The sequence below is a fragment of the Lipotes vexillifer genome, unplaced genomic scaffold (assembly GCF_000442215.2).
Source record: "Lipotes vexillifer unplaced genomic scaffold, Lipotes_vexillifer_v1.1 scaffold341, whole genome shotgun sequence".
Taxonomy (NCBI): domain Eukaryota; kingdom Metazoa; phylum Chordata; class Mammalia; order Artiodactyla; family Lipotidae; genus Lipotes; species Lipotes vexillifer.
The window spans coordinates 1207390-1221250 of record NW_006797957.1 but is presented as its reverse complement, the minus strand read 5'-3'; the positions used below and the strand labels follow the sequence as shown (position 1 = coordinate 1221250).

The 13861-nt window shown below is 38.8% G+C and overlaps 2 pseudogenes; both read right to left on the bottom strand.

Annotated features, from left to right (window-relative positions):
* Positions 1 to 4314: 4314 nt before the first annotated feature.
* LOC103072729 (DBIRD complex subunit ZNF326 pseudogene) lies at positions 4315 to 4527 on the bottom strand (annotated as a pseudogene).
* A 1991-nt stretch (positions 4528 to 6518) lies between these two features.
* On the bottom strand, positions 6519 to 6731 carry LOC103072464 (DBIRD complex subunit ZNF326 pseudogene; annotated as a pseudogene).
* Positions 6732 to 13861: the final 7130 nt, after the last annotated feature.

Genomic DNA, 13861 nt, shown 5'->3' with positions numbered 1-13861 from the left:
AGAACACTTTAAAAGACCTGAATAGAAAGACACAAGCACCAATAACCACTAGAATTTTACGCAGAATATCGGCTTTGGGCAAAGAAAGTTTTATGAAGAATCAAACAGAGGGACTTCCCTGGTGGTCCAGTGGTTAAGACTCTGCCCTCCCAGTGGAGGGGACATGGGTTCAATCCCTGGCTGGTGAACTAAGATCCCACATACCGCACGGCACGGCCAAAAGAGAATCAAATAGAACTTCTAGAAATTAGAAAGTTAATCTTGAAATTTAATTTAATGGATGCATAAGATGTAGCTTAGACCCAGTTGAAGGGAGAATGTAAACTAGAAGACATATCTGAAGAAGTTATCCGAAATGTTAACACAGAGAGACAATGATATGAAAGGTATGAAAGGAAGGCTAAAAAATGAGGAGCAAAGAGTAAGAAGATCTAACATATATCAACTCAGAGTTTCAGAAGGGGATAAAGCCTTGTGTTAACCAGGTGGTTAAAAGTGGATGCACAGGGACTTCCCTGGTGGGCCAGTGGGTAAGACTCCGTGCTCCCCACGGAGGGGCCCTGGGTTCAATCCCTGGTCAGGGAACTAGATCCCACATGCATGCCGCCACTAAGAGTCCGCATCCGCAAGGAAGATCTCACGTGCTGCAACTAAGGCATGGCGCAACCTAAATAAATAAATAAAAAAGAAAGAAAGTAAAAGCCAAGGATCCTTTAAAAAAATTTAAAAAATAAAGACAAAAGAAAAAGTGTATCCACAATCAGAATCTAGTTTATATTCAGATGTTTTGATCATTTAATAATAAAGGATTATAAAATAATGTCCATAATAGTCCTAATCAGGACAGAGGATGACTGATTTGGGTACCACTCAATCTGGTGGTTCTCAGAGGTGCCAGATATTCTCTGGAGAGGAGAGGGTCCCCCATTGTCCTGAGAGCATCCACAAACCCTTACATCTGTGGTTTAGGAGGAAGGGTTCCTGTGGTCTTCATCTAACTATAGAACAACTCTTTAAGAGAATAAAATTGGAAGACAAAAATCATCCTAAAAGGAAATGAGAACCATGATTTGTAAAATTATGAAATGCCTGTAAATTTCTCATATTGATCATGTTTTTGCTAATTATTCTCCTCTAGTGAGTAATAGTAAAGTCCTTAAGACAAATATAAATTTTTGTGGAGCAAAGAATATGGAAGTTGGAGAGATTTGTGACAAGAGAAGTAGGTAGAGTCAGCTACTGAGAGAGAGAGGGAAGCGCTGAGTTTCTGGGGCCCCTCAAGGATAAGAAGAGAAAACTGGCAGCTGGTTCAAGCCTGGCTCTGAGGATGAACAGTAGAAAAAGACAAGCAGGATTCCCCAACAATGCATCACTGCGGTCAACATAATAACTTTTTCCTCCTTACTATAGTCAGATAAGAAATGACAGTGTAGGTAGAACTTTCCTAAGGACAACAATAATATCTCAAAAGCTAGGTGGAGTTGTGTTTCTGGCAATATGGTATTATAGATATTCTTTTAAATCTTTTCACTACAAAATCTCTAAAAGCCACTGTACTAAATGTAAAAATCATCTTTTTAAATGTATGGCTGAGCTAGCAAGAAAGTAAGGAAAATCCTTAGTGGCCTGAACTGACATGGGAACAGGAATCTAGAGAGACATCAAAATTTTTGGCTGTCTTATAGCCCATGTGATCTTTCCTTTGTTCTTACCTCCATGCAAAGCTCAGAAGGTATAAGGTAGGACCTGGAAATCCTTAAGTGCCTAGAACCAATAAGTAACCCAGTTTTTGGGGAGAGGCTCTGTGTGCATATTGGGGGTGCATTTTCAACTCTGCCTTAGCTTCCACTTTCCTTGCATGGAATCTCAAGGTCATCCAGAGGTGAGAGCTTAGGGCCTTTGCAGGTCTTTCTTGTCAATGCACAGAGCCCTGGGCATGTGCACAACCCTATACATGCATGTGGCCTTCTTGATTCAGAAGCTTCCCAAAGCCCCTCTGTATGTCTCATTCTGTTTTTAATTTTTTGTTAGTCTAATGTTTTCACCCAACTGGTATCCATCACCTCAGGCAGCTGCAAAGTTAAGTAATTGCCTGTAATTATTTTCGACAAATGTTTATGGGGAAAACATTTTTCACACTTAATGAGCTCTGAGTTAAGTCAAATAGACGGTCTTGCAAGTGGGATTTTCCAGGGAACAAACAGGTCATATAATAAGTCTCTGGGGATGAAGCTTTGAAGGAGCTCCAGCCCCTTTCTGTTCCTTCCAGTGACTGTCGGGCTGCTGGTCTTCACCATGAATACAGGCTGTTGGTTTTCAAGAATATCGCAAAGCAGGAGAGTCCGAGATGGGACTAGGGCAAGTTAAAAATGCCACAAAGCTCACTTCTTTTACTGAGATTGAACAGTTTTTTCCCCTCCTTCTCCTCCTCCTCCTTCTTTTTAAACACTCCCCAGATTGTTGCAAGCGTTTGGGAAATTTCCAGAGTTTCTGCAACATTTGATTCTGACCATTTGCCAGTTTCTTGTTGCTTCTGTGGAAGAGGGAATTTTCTGAGGTCCTTACTCCACTATTTTTGCTGATGTCATCTGGATAGGGAGTTTGAATTGGCATACTCTGTGTGCCTGGAAACCACTTGGCCCAAATAGCATGGTGTTCTTTTAAAAATTAGGCTTATGAAAGCTAGGAGGAATGTAGACTACTTAATAGTTAAATTCCTATGGAAAAATGTATATTTCCCCACCATTCCTTCTCCTTCCTAAGCTTGATTTAGCCCTAGAGAATATAAAAGTGAATGAATAAATAAATGAATTCATCAGTTAAATTCGTGACTCGTCAAAGGGTCCAGTACAGGGACTTAAACATAACGGACACTCAAGGAACAGTGCTGAGCCAAAATGGATTGGCTCAAAATAGGCAAAATTGACCTGTTCTCTAGTATATCTTATCCTATTCATGACATTAAATATTTGGATTTATATTTATCCCACATAAAATTGTATACTTTTTATATTGAAGATTTCCCACTTCCTTTAGTTTTTATGGGACATATCTTAGTTCGGGTAAAAAATAAGTCCTATAATATAGTTTTGTTTTGTTTTTTTTAATCTTACAACATAGTTTTATAAAGGCCCACAATTACACGAGATAAATGATAACATCTACATAGTTTACGCACATTACATTTACAATGTAATAGGGCAGGAAGAGATATGGTAAAACATTTAAATGTGTTGCATTACTTCAATTATTTACAGATCACTAAATAGAAGGTACTATTTACTTCTGAATCCTAGTAACCATATAAAAATTATTCCTCTTTTCAACTACATTTTTCAAAACATCTATCACGTAAGCAAAATTGTTGTATCTATTTTCTTGATTTTTCTCTACTATAAACCATAATGGCACACTTGAAGCAGAAAAAAGAAAAGTAAGCATCATTCGGTCCATCCTTAAGGAATCCAGATCCTTCAATTTATGAAGGACAATACTTTCAAATGTTTCCTAACTAGTTTTACTTACATCTAGTAGGAATCTCTGTGCCTCAAAAAGTAGACGCCCCTTGACCTGAAATGTGGTCAACCCTAAAGCCTGTAGGAGTTCAACTAGGTTTAAGCTTTACACAGCACTGACAGTGAAACATAAGTACAATCTAAATTCTACTGCATTAAAATAAGCAAAGGTATCATACTCATGGCTTTGGTATAATATTCCTGGTCTAGAGCACAAGTGTTTCTGGTATAGGCAGTACCTGCCAATAAATAATCTAGACATGATTTAAAGAACACTTTTATTATTACAATATGCTCTTGTAACTTACTTTAAAATTAAAATTAAAAGAATAACTATTTTAAATGTTTCTTAGAAATTGAATGTTGCTAGACTGGTTCAGTTAAACCCATTCTAGTCAAAGACTGCTTTGCTGCTTTATAGAGTACCCCACAGTAGTAAAGATTTTTGGAAATTCATAACAAAAAGCTTCACAAATAATATTTCCAATAACATTTTTATATCATTTGTTCAGGACATTCTGATTGATAAGCGGTTAAAAGTAAAAGAAGAAGAAAAAAATGCTCACTGCTAAAGACAGAAAATCTTACTCTATTATAATGAAATGATAAAGGTTTTCCTGAGATTTTCCTAATGTCTGCCAGTGATGCTGAGATAATTTTTAGAACCATTAACACCTTTCAACATTTAAGGTGATTCTAAATAGCAAAGTTCAAGTAGCGTCACATGCCTAAGGAATAGGAAATTAGAATATCCAGAATCTTACAGTCATCTAATTATTTGGCCAAGTGATGAAGCAATTTACCTGCTACCCCCACCACCACCACTGTGACTGTCCATGCCACATGACTGGTTTAGGTAGGAGTCCATGGATCTTTGACCCCCACAGGATCCAAGGCCATAGCCACGATCCATCCCTCCATAAGATCCGGGGCCATAATCACGATCCATTCCATTAAAGCTCTGATAAGTATTTCTGCAAGCAGAGTGTGTGCAATCGTCCTCGAAGTCCATGGCGGAGGCTCGGGGCCGAGGGCCTCGGCGGCGCTGGGCTGAGCTGCGGCGGAAGGAGAGCGCCCGTGACCCGCGGTTACACACAGCCAGTCAACGCGACCAAGAGCCTATAATATAGCTGTAACAGTAAATTCTTTCCATTAAAAAAAGAAGGAAGGAGAAAGGAGGGAGGAGACAGGAAGATATTCTTGTCGGTTGTCAAGGTGGTGGCCACTGACAAATTTTGCAAGTATTTTGACAAACATCTAGCAGAAATAGGCTTATTTTCCATCAGAAAACTCATAACTAACGCAATTGAAGGATATTAGGTAAAGAAGCCTGTTTGGAAATAATCTGAAAAGATTCTTGTGTCTCACGTCTTTCTTAACTTGTTATAATGAATGAGTCATAATATATTAAGAGGATTAGAGCTGCATATAATGAGAGTGCTACATTTAAAGGACTAACAATATAATATAATGTGATTATGATACAACATAATATGATGGGATAAGATAATATGATTCTTTCATTTCCTGTTCTCACTAACATATTACAAAAAAAACTAAGTGGCTTTTTATTTTGCTTTATTTTGTTAGAGAAGATGTGAACGTTAAGTAGAATCTGGCTATGTTTTCACTCACAAACACATACGTGCACAAATAATGACAACTCAATTTTATAAAAATGTAATGAAAATGGTATAAAAACCGTTTTATAAAAAAAAAAATGTTTTATCTCTTTACTTCTCTTTGACTCTCCTTAATTAATAATGGATATAAAAGCAGACCTTTATTATTCTAACAAAGATAGTCCACATCTTTAAAAATTATTTCATCTGTATTAATACTTAAAATCATCTAAGAAAAAGCAATGCACATTACATTTACAATGTAATAGGGCAGGAAGAGATATGGTAAAACATTTAAATGTGTTACATTACTTCAATTATTTACAGATCACTAAAGAGAAGGTACTATTTACTTCTGAATCCTAGTAACCATATAAAAATTATTCCTCTTTTCAACTACATTTTTCAAAACATCTATCACGTAAGCAAAATTGTTGTATCTATTTTCTTGATTTTTCTCTACTATAAACCATAATGGCACACTTGAAGCAGAAAAAAGAAAAGTAAGCATCATTCGGTCCATCCTTAAGGAATCCAGATCCTTCAATTTATGAAGGACAATACTTTCAAATGTTTCCTAACTAGTTTTACTTACATCTAGTAGGAATCTCTGTGCCTCAAAAAGTAGACGCCCCTTGACCTGAAATGTGGTCAACCCTAAAGCCTGTAGGAGTTCAACTAGGTTTAAGCTTTACACAGCACTGACAGTGAAACATAAGTACAATCTAAATTCTACTGCATTAAAATAAGCAAAGGTATCATACTCATGGCTTTGGTATAATATTCCTGGTCTAGAGCACAAGTGTTTCTGGTATAGGCAGTACCTGCCAATAAATAATCTAGACATGATTTAAAGAACACTTTTATTATTACAATATGCTCTTGTAACTTACTTTAAAATTAAAATTAAAAGAATAACTATTTTAAATGTTTCTTAGAAATTGAATGTTGCTAGACTGGTTCAGTTAAACCCATTCTAGTCAAAGACTGCTTTGCTGCTTTATAGAGTACCCCACAGTAGTAAAGATTTTTGGAAATTCATAACAAAAAGCTTCACAAATAATATTTCCAATAACATTTTTATATCATTTGTTCAGGACATTCTGATTGATAAGCAGATAAAGTAAAAGAAGAGAAAAAAATGCTCACTGATAAAGACAGAAAATCTTACTCTATTATAATGAAATGATAAAGGTTTTCCTGAGATTTTCCTAATGTCTGCAGTGATGCTGAGATAATTTTTAGAACCATTAACACCTTTCAACATTTAAGGTGATTCTAAATAGCAAAGTCCAAGTAGCGTCACATGCCTAAGGAACAGGAAATTAGAATATCCAGAATCTTACAGTCATCTAATTATTTGGCCAAGTGATGAAGCAATTTACCTGCTACCCCCACCACCACCACTGTGACTGTCCATGCCACATGACTGGTTTAGGTAGGAGTCCATGGATCTTTGACCCCCACAGGATCCAAGGCCATAGCCACGATCCATCCCTCCATAAGATCCGGGGCCATAATCACGATCCATTCCATTAAAGCTCTGATAAGTATTTCTGCAAGCAGAGTGTGTGCAATCGTCCTCGAAGTCCATGGCGGAGGCTCGGGGCCGAGGGCCTCGGCGGCGCTGGGCTGAGCTGCGGCGGAAGGAGAGCGCCCGTGACCCGCGGTTACACACAGCCAGTCAACGCGACCAAGAGCCTATAATATAGCTGTAACAGTAAATTCTTTCCATTAAAAAAAGAAGGAAGGAGAAAGGAGGGAGGAGACAGGAAGATATTCTTGTCGGTTGTCAAGGTGGTGGCCACTGACAAATTTTGCAAGTATTTTGACAAACATCTAGCAGAAATAGGCTTATTTTCCATCAGAAAACTCATAACTAACGCAATTGAAGGATATTAGGTAAAGAAGCCTGTTTGGAAATAATCTGAAAAGATTCTTGTGTCTCACGTCTTTCTTAACTTGTTATAATGAATGAGTCATAATATATTAAGAGGATTAGAGCTGCATATAATGAGAGTGCTACATTTAAAGGACTAACAATATAATATAATGTGATTATGATACAACATAATATGATGGGATAAGATAATATGATTCTTTCATTTCCTGTTCTCACTAACATATTACAAAAAAAACTAAGTGGCTTTTTATTTTGCTTTATTTTGTTAGAGAAGATGTGAACGTTAAGTAGAATCTGGCTATGTTTTCACTCACAAACACATACGTGCACAAATAATGACAACTCAATTTTATAAAAATGTAATGAAAATGGTATAAAAACCGTTTTATAAAAAAAAAAATGTTTTATCTCTTTACTTCTCTTTGACTCTCCTTAATTAATAATGGATATAAAAGCAGACCTTTATTATTCTAACAAAGATAGTCCACATCTTTAAAAATTATTTCATCTGTATTAATACTTAAAATCATCTAAGAAAAAGCAAATGTATTTTCCTCAGTTCTTGTGACATTATGTCTTATGCCTTTCAAATTTGAAAAACAAACAAACAAAAAACACTGAAAAATAGGAAGGTTCTTCAAGACATCACACCCAGTCTCCTTAGAAAGTCTTTGATATGGAAAAACAGAGGGATTGTTCCAGTTTAAAAGAGAAAAGACCAAAAAAAAAAAAAAAAAAAGGAATTTAACATAACCATTGATTAGATACTGATTTTAAAACTATAAAAGATATTTTGAGGATAATAGGGAGAATTTGAATGTGAATTGAATATCATTAAGATATAGGTATGTTAATGATATTGTTTTGTAGGAGAATCTTCTTTATTATAGGTGCATGCTTAAGTTTTTAGGGCTGAAGTCTACAACTTAACTTTCAAAAGACTCAGAAAGATATATATATAGTCCTGGGATAAACCATAATGGAAAATAATGTAAAAAAAAGAATGTATATATATGTATAATTGAGTCACTTTGCTGTACAGCAGAAATTAACACAGCATTGTAAATCAACATTGTAAATCAAAAGACAAGAAATATATATATATATATATATATATATATATATATATATGTACACACACATAGTAGTTGTCCAGCTGGGAATGTAAAATCTGGTTTCAATCATGAAATGTGGTAAATGGAAATGCATTGTCCAGATCCCCCTACTAGGACAAACTAACTCCCGGGAGAGCTGTCAAGAGGCCACATCCAACTAATAGCCTTTCAGAGACTGCTGCTATTACACAGAGCCCCTTTGCCCAAGGTCATGCCCTTCTAGGATAGCCAACTGTCAGCGATGATTGAGGTGGAAGTAGAAAGGCCTGGTCACTTTGGACCAATGGGGGATAATCCTGATGGGTCCATTTTATCTTCAGAGGTCCATTTGGAGTCGGCTCTGTCTGTCAGTCCTACCTTACAGCTCAACTTCTCCCTCTGCCCGATTGTGTTGTTCCCCCAACGCCCTGCCCCATTCCACATGCAGGTATCGATCCTAAGGGCACAACCTAGTAAATATCTGACCATTAAATTCTGTCTCAAAGTCTTCTTCTAGGAGAACTGAATCTGCGACACAAGATGGATAGCAGACAACCTCTAGATGAAGAACATTTGTTTTTAAAGTTCTGTTTTCTTAAAAAATACCAGTGTCATCAAAAACAAAGAAAAGCTGTGGAAATGTCCTGAATTAAAAGAGGCTAGAGGGCTTCCCTGGTGGTGCAGTGGTTAGGACTCCTCCTGTCCCTGGTCGGGGGGACAGGGGTGTGATCCCTAGTCCGGGAGCATCCCACATGCTGCAGAGCAACTAAGTCCGTGCACCAACAACTACTGAGCCTGTGCTCTAGAGCCCTCGAACCACAACTACTGAAGCCCATGAGCCTAGAGCCCGTGCTCTGCGACAAGAAGCCAACGCAATGAGAAGCCCGCGCACCGCATCGAAGAAGCAGCCCCCACTCGCGCCAACTAGAGAAAGCCCACGCGCAGCAATGAAGACCCAATGCAGCCAAAACTAAATAAGTAAAATAAATAAATTTATAAAATAAAATAAAAGAGACTAGAGAAAACGCATGACAACTAAATGAGATATGTGATGTTGGACTGCATCCTGTACTAGAGGAAAATAAAAGACCAAAAAGAACACTGCTGGATCAATTGACAAACTAGAATGTGGATTACAGATGAGATTTTAAAAAGTATTGCATCAAAACTATTACATATAGAATGAATAAAGAGCAAGTTCCTACTGTATAGCACAGGGAACTATATTCAATATCCTGTGATAAACTATAATGGAAAAGAATATTTAAAAAAAGAATGTATAGGGACTTCCCTGGTGGCACAGTGGTTAAGACTCCATGCTCCCAATGCAGGGGGCCTGGGTTCGAACCCTGGCCAGGGAACTAGATCCCACATATATGCCGCAACTAAGAGTTCACATGCCACAACTAAGGAGCCTGCCTGCCTCAACTAAGACCCAGCACAACCAAATAAATAAATAAATATTAAAAAAACGTGTATATATGTATAACTGAATCACTTTGCTCTACAGCAGAAATTAATACAACCTTGTAAATCAACTATACTTCAATTAAGAAAAAGTACAGCATCAATTTTAAATTTCCTGTAATTGGCAAATATACAGTGGTTATGTAGGAAAATGTCCTTGTTCTTAGGAAACAGACACTGAAAAATATAAGGGAAAGGGGGCACATTGTATGCAACTTCCTCTTGAACGGTTCAGAAAACGTACATTCACACATACATAGAATATAGTAAAAGAAAATGGGGCAGGGAATTCCCTGGTGGTCCAGTGGTTAGGACTCTGCACTCTCACTGCCCAGAGCACAGGTTCAATCACAGGTTGGCCAAAAAAAAAAAAAGCAAATGGGGCAAGAGTTTAAAAATTGGTGAATCTGGGCTTCCCTGGTGGCACAGTGGTTGAGAGTCCGTCTGCCGATGCAGGGGACATGGGTTCGTGCCCCAGTCTGGGAGGATCCCACATGCTGCGGAGCGGCTGGGCCCGTGAGCCAGGGCCGCTGAGCCTGCGCGTCTGGAGCCTGTGCTCTGCAACGGGAGAGGCCACAACAGTAAGAGGCCCACATACCGCAAAAAAAAAATTGGTGAATCTAGGTAAAGGGGGTGTGAGAGGATTCTTCTTATTTTTCTTGCAACTTTTCTGTAGGCCTGAAATTATTTTCAAATAAAAAATTAAATATATGTACGTATATATGTATATATAAATATAAATAATTACAGATCAACCAGCTGTAGCAAAATGTTAACAATTGATTTATGTTAAGTATATAATTGTTCTCTGTCCTATTCTTTGAACTTCTCTGAATGTTAAAAATTTTTCATAATGAAAATTTGGAAAGAAAATATAGGCCAGGATGTTTGCTGTGGCTTACCTCTTTAAGGCTTGCAAGATTATGCCTTTAGGGCTTCCCTGGTGGCGTGGTTAAGAACCTGCCTGCCAATGCAGGGGACACGGGTTCAAGCCCTTGTCCCGGAAGATCCCACATGCTGCGGAGCAACTAAGCCTGTGCACCACAACTACTGAGCCTGCGGTCTGCAACTACTGAAGCCCAAGCGCCTAGAGCCCATGCTCTGCAACAAGAGAAGGCACCACAATAAGAAGCCTGTGCACCTCAACGAAGAGTAGCCCCCGCTCGCCGCAACTAGAGAAAGCCCGTGAGCAACAACGAAGAACCAACACAGCCAAAAATAAAATAAAGAAAATAAATAAAAATTAAAAAAAAAAAAGATGATGCCTTTATTTCAGGTTGCTGCCACGAGCTTTTGGTCACTCTATTTGTGATTAACTTAGAGAACACAGATTAGCATACCAATTAGACTCTTAAAATTTCCCCCTCTTTAAAGTAGAACTCTGTAAATCATTAACTATTTACCTCCTCACTCTAAGAAACCCTGTTAGATATACAGTATAAACTCTGAGTACCAAAACTTTGTCTTTTTTTATTCTCCACTATGTCCTTAGTTGCTAGATAAATTCCTAGAACACGGAATATGCTCTGTAAATACCTGTTAAAGGAACAAGTGAGGAAGATCTAAAATAACTATGATTTTGGTATAGATGAATAATTTTACCTACCAAACTCCTATCAAATCAACTCTTTTACCAACCAAATCAACTCCTATCATTATGGCCAAAATTAATTTTAGTTTTACTGTTTTTGCTTACTTTCTCTTTCTTACTACAAGTTGGGAGAATCAGAATTTTGTACTTATTTCAGCAAACAAGTAGTTAATCAGGGTGAAGCTGAGCCGGAAGTAGTTTGAGAGCCTTTTGAATGCAAAGCCATTAGGGTGCTCCAGTGCAGGGTGACCACGAGGAAAGAGCTGCAATGGTAGCTAAGGGCTTAGGAGGGGAGGACCCGCCACACAGGATTGAGCTGACTTGAAACAGGAGAACCAATGATCCACTACATGTGGAGGAATGAAGTCAGGAGGCTCTATGAAGCCACACGTCAGAGAATATAGCCCATTTATTAGCAAATTGTCAATACTCACTCAGTGAGACTGGAAATGAATAAAGCTGCAGGAGACAGAGTAGCCAGGAATCAGAATGCAGAAATTAGGACTGGAGCAGGAACCAAGAGGAAACTAAACAGATGTGGAAATACGGCACAGCAGCTGGAGGCATCAGTTTTGTCCTGTTTGGATGTTTCCCCACATAGGCCTGGGCAGAAGTGTTAACCATGAAACAAGAGCCTTCCCATGATCATGACCTCCTGACAAACCACTGGGGCTGATGGTGCTTGTGGCTAACTGGGGCTAAAGTGTCCCTCTGAGGCACACACTGCTGTTGTTTCAGGGCACCCTTTATATTCTGCTTTACTATCCTTACCGTTTCTACTTCCAGCTCAGAATCAGAGAAAGTAGAGCAAAGTATCACCAAGAGCCTGCAATTTTTCATCTTTATCCTCCCATCCAGAGCCCACATTCTCATTTGCAAATCTAGAAAGCTGTTTTCTCCCTAGGCAACTTTTATTCAAAATAATTTGTTTAAATTTATAATTATTTTGCATTGAATAATTTAAAATTATCTTTTAAACTAACAGATCAGCAAATTATCTGAAATGTTTTTAAAGTGACGTCTTATCATACCTCTTAAAAAGGACCACACTCCTCCATTTCTTGACACATTGAGGTGGAATATTGGAAGTAAAATCAGTACAGTGGTCTTAATACAGAGGTACACTGTCAGACATGACTTATGATATTTAGGTATCCTGAAAAATATGATTTATGGTTGGGTTTTATTTCAGGTTCTCTCTGCTTGTCATTGTCTTCGTCTATTTTACAATCGTGCAATAATCTCATCTAGAGAAATACAAATGAATTGTGTCTAACAGAATGCAATCAGTTATTGCCCTGTAAATATTGACCAGTTTTGTCAGTTTTGTAACTGTTTATAAATCCATTTCAACATTCCTGATGGTCTACACATTTGTGAGACTGTGAATTCTCCTTTTTACCCATTGTAACATTTTTTTTTTTTTTTTGCGGTACGCGGGGCCTCTCACTGTTGTGGCCTCTCCCGTTGCGGAGCACAGGCTCCGGACACACAGGCTCCGGACGCACAGGCTCAGCGGCCATGGCTCACGGGCCCAGCCTCTCCGGCATGTGGTATCTTCCCGGTCCGGGGCACGAACCCGCATCCCCTGCATCGGCAGGCGGACTCTCAACCACTGTGCCACCAGGGAAGCCCCCCATTGTAACATCTTAACTGATTCTATCATTAATAGAGTTAAATAAAACCTTTGAAACAGGTTAACTTTATATTTGTATGTGAGTCATGATTTACCTGTTTTTTAAAAAATGGTATTTTAAAAGGCCTTTAGTCTAAAAGTATTGGTCTGACCTTGGGAGGACAAATGAGAGTAGGGAGAGGCAGGTAGGGATGTGGTAAGGTTTTTTAAAAAGTGTACATGAAGTTTTTTTCTGGCCCACTCAATTTCCAAAACCTAAATTTACCTTCCACTCCTAGGATGATGATGGAACTGAGCATCGGGACAGGGGGAAGCACTCATTTAGGGGAAAGGGGTGAGGTAGGGCTGGGGGCTTGGTTTAAGTGCAATACCAGGCAAGCAGGGAAGGGCTGAAGGAGAGAGAATTCTGATACCGCCCCACATTTGTATGGCTGAGGCAAATTCTTTCTTTAGGGATCCCAGCCTCATTTCCCTGCATCCTTCATTCCTATCTGCTCTCTTTAAGGCCATATGCTAAAGGCAGGCCCTTGATATGACTGCTGGAAGATTAATACAATTGTTTGACACAGCCAGGATATTAGCACAGCATTCAAATATGTGCAGCTTTCCTTTTATCTCTCTCTCTCTTTTATTTTTTTGCAGTCAGACTGAGGCCTCTTAATCCCTTCAGCTGCTACTCAGAGGAAGGGAGTCAAGCCAGTGTTCTAGCAACACCAAACTCCAAAATAATTGGTTAGATATGGCACTTTGCCCGATCAGCGCTGCAGCTGGAGAACACAGAATGCCTTCCTCGGCCTGAGGATGGATACACTGTCTGCCTCACCAAAGAGGGATGAAGAGAAGTCCCAGCACTATCTGATCGGCTCCTGCCCTTGCCTCAGCTCTCCCTTGGGATAACTAAACCCATCAGGGTGTTTATGCAGAGTGGACTTTTATTTCTGCATTCCCTTCTCCAGTCCTCCCGGTCTGACTTCTTTCTCTTCTGTCCCCTTGGTTAAACTTCCCTCTTCCCTACCAGTCCCTCCTCACCACG